The following is a 3,785-nucleotide window of genomic DNA, read 5'->3' as shown; positions in this document are numbered from 1 at the left end:
ATGCTCTTCTGCACTAGGAACCGGTACTGAGGCATTCAGTTTCTGCTGCTCAGTGACTGCCCCATTCTTTTCTTTACTTTTGCTGCCTAACTCTTTGTTTGCTATTTTATACGGCATGGAAGTGCTTTCTATGCCTGGATGAGCATAACTTTTTAACTTTGAAAAGAAATTATGTTATCTTCAACAAAATAAAAGCTTCCTCCCAGTAGTGTTCATTGTAACACAAGCTGTTGAAGTTTCCTATTCCATAGCACATCTGACTTCCAGGTATTATACATAACATTGCTGACTTTGCAGTAATGCTAATATCATCATACCTAGGATTTGAGGTATGCTCAAATGGAGGTCAAATGGAAGGAGCAGAATAAACGCTGTATTTCTGGTCTCCTCCCATAAACTAGATACCATCAGAAGCGATGCTGAAATGGGATTCCTTGCTTAGGCAGGTACTCAGACTGTGCCCACAGTGCGATGCCCTCTTGTGTATCTCTCCTGGGGTAGTAAGGAGGACCACTTTTTCAATAAGCAGTTACCTATATATATGCCATGTATATGCAATTTACGATAGGGCTTGTTAGTAAACTAGGAAATACAGTACAATTGGCAGGCAAAATATGTAAGTGCGACTTCTGCTGACATTGGAGATTAAGTTCAATGGCCAAGTTATGTATCCATATGTATCTTCTTGCCATAAGAAGACTAGGGAAATGAAACTGGATTGTCAGAAAAATATCTAAGTCTCTGTATTCAAGGTACTTCCGAGACAACATCAGTGACAGATCTTGCTGGGTGTTAGTGAGATTTGTTCACCCTAGGAGGTTCTGTAGAACCTGCCGATGAATCCTCCAGAAGTTGTCCTAGTGACAGTTTCAGAAGGCATGCGCAAAGATACTTCTCCAATACTAACACATTAAAAATGCGTTTATTAGAATTGGTATTGTCTGTAAGACAATGCTTTTACAATAATTTTTTAACAACATCCTGATTAGCAGCAAAGTTTATGCACTAGTAAGACAAAGGAAATCTAACTTATTGCAGGCTTATTAAAAATCACTCAATAGGTAAAGTTAATTTATATGGAGAAATATGAAAATACTCCACAACTTGCTTCTTAAATGGATCTGTGTGCCATGTGGATGCATGACATGATGCAATGACTTGTATTTCAGTAATAGAGCTATATAAATACTTTAGCTATGTTATTACTAAACCCAGCATTTTCTCATGAATCTGTCAGTTCTTTCACTGAAGGAAAAGAGAATACAGGGTAATATGGACATAAAAGATAGCTGTGTCTTTTCTGCAAAATTTGGTGAACATGTTTATTAATCTGAAAGTCTTGTTTATTGCTGCAATCTTCTAGGAAAAAGTACTGAACTAAAAATCTAGAGAAAGTAAAAAGCAGTGCTCCTCTTTGTGGTATTTAATGTGGTCCATCATAAAAGCAATGATAACATAATTATGCAATTATTGGTATATTTTCCCCTCTGGAGGCCTTATGTAGATGATTACCAGTGCACCTTTTAATGAAATTGCTACTATTTGATAAAATTACTGCCAAGACTTGAAATAATTAGAATTCGCACTGCCAAAAGTCTTACATCTCCTTCCTCAATTGAGCCTTTTCCAAATAGGCATTAATTCAGATTGCAAAACGATTCACTGTTCTCCAGTTTTCTCATTTCTCTTTATTAAAACTACCTTTTCACTGCATTTCAGAAAACACACTTTCAAGCCCATGTTGCTCGTTACAAGGAACATTTGTTCAAAATGGAAGTTGAAAGATACTGCACCTTTTAATGTAAATGTCAGCAAAGAGAAGTGAGAAGAAAAAGCCATTAAAGGAATAGACTGGATGAATGACAGCTGAATTTGAATACACTATGCATTAGTGCGCTTTTTCGTTCCTTCTAATCGTTCTCCATACTTACTTTATAATTTGTTTATTTATGCGTCTAACAGCTGATAGAACTAACTGTGGGAACAGCTGGTTAATAAGTAATTTTGGAAATTAGAGGGAAGAAGGCAATAATTCAGTAGGAGTAAGGATCAGTCTAAACGTATAAATCTCAACGCTGACAAGTGTTGTGGCAAACAGTTGCTCTTTTTTTGCAAATCCTACTTGTGTGTGTGTACATACATACATATTTATCTGTCCTCTATATTTCTCTTTGAATAAAAATTAGTAGGTCGTTGTTTTAAGCTTAGATCATTCTAGTTAAAAAAAACCTGATAGGTCAGTAATGCTTTGGGTTTGGTTTTGTTCATTAGCACATTGCCTGTAGATTCCTTCTGTGGTGGGAAGTTTAGATATAAGAGACCATAGTGCGTCAATGCGCTGTAATAAAATGAATTAATCACCTAGAACAGGCTGTTGCTCGTAGTGCTTCAAGATGAGTGACTGGACTGCTACAGTACATATGGTGCTCCTTCAAAAAACAAACCAAAAAACCCCAAAACAACAGGAAAAGCCCCAAAGCCATGGCTTCCCAGAAAAAGAGGATTCAGAAAGGTATCATACCCAGCCATGGAAAGAAGCATGGCGTTTGATCCTGCTGTGGCCATTCAGTATGTGTGCTAAGCTAGAATTATATTCAGCTACATGTCTGCTTTTGACAAATGCCTTTATTAGCTGTATTAGCAGAGTGAGGCATGCCAATCAGAAAGGGCAAGCTGCTTGGGTAGGCAGGAAAAGTGGCCTGTTTGCATGGCTGGAGTTTCCTCACCCCAGCAAGGGAAAACAAAGCGCTGGGGGAAGAGGAAGGTGCGTCTCTGTCTCTGGAAGGTGCAGTTACTTCCCCCAGATCCCTGCCTTGAGGGAGTGTTGCACTTGCAGCTCTCACATGTTTGTTTTGGAGGTCATGTGCAGAATCTGGTCTGCTAAGCCTGCTTCCAAAAAAAGGAAGCAAAGTACGGTGAGCTACATTGCTAATTGCTGCGACAAGACCCTCTGCAGGAGGATCTGCTGGCTTCTACCCACAAGCAGGGGATCAGCCCAGGTGCTCACGCTTGTCCTGCCTGAAGATCCTGTGAATGTCTCTCTTGGAGAGTGGGATGTGCGGGGGCTAGAGAGCTGGCTGGATTTGTCTTCTTGCCACCTGCCTCTAATGCTGGCTGTTTCTGATTAACCACATCTTGTTCGGAGGGGTGCATAACCTCTCTTCAGGTGTAGCTGGGTGTCTCCTCAGTCGCCTGAGCTGTTTTCTCTGCAAGGGGTAAACACCAAGTGCCTTTTACTTGTCCTGTGGAGTGCCCTCCCAGGGTGTGCGGTGTTTAGTGAGGCAGGTCCATGTAGGAGCAATCCCAAAGCTTCTTGTGGGGTGTCACTGCAAAGGGGGGTGTCTCACAGCCACAGCCAAGGTCCCGCTGCCTCTGTGGTTCCCCGTGCTCATGCCTCCACAGATGATAAAGACAACCTTTGTTCCAGCCTCCTTCCAGTTCCTCTCTTGGGTTTGCCATGGGTGGGAATTGGCTGGCTGGCTCCACACTTGCTCTTTGTGTTGGGGGATACCTGTTGTTTCTCCTTTATGCTGCCTGCAGATGGAGTCGGTTTGGCCGTGCCTTTGAGTGCTGGGCTGGCTAGCTCCTGCCTTCTGCCCTCCACAGCACCTTTCCTCTGCCCCCTTCCCATTCAGGGTGAAGGGTCTATGGGGAGAGAAGGCTGGATGAGAAGACAGTGGTTGCCCTCATGCAGCTGGGCAAATGTCAAAGCCCCCACTAATCCCCTCCCCTGGTTTTCTGCTTAGTAATGTACAGCCTCTGAGGATCCAAAACTTCAGAGCAAG

The sequence above is a fragment of the Pygoscelis adeliae genome, unplaced genomic scaffold (assembly GCF_000699105.1).
Source record: "Pygoscelis adeliae isolate BGI_AS28 unplaced genomic scaffold, ASM69910v1 Scaffold21, whole genome shotgun sequence".
Lineage (NCBI taxonomy): Eukaryota > Metazoa > Chordata > Aves > Sphenisciformes > Spheniscidae > Pygoscelis > Pygoscelis adeliae.
Note: the sequence above shows the minus strand (reverse complement) of the source record.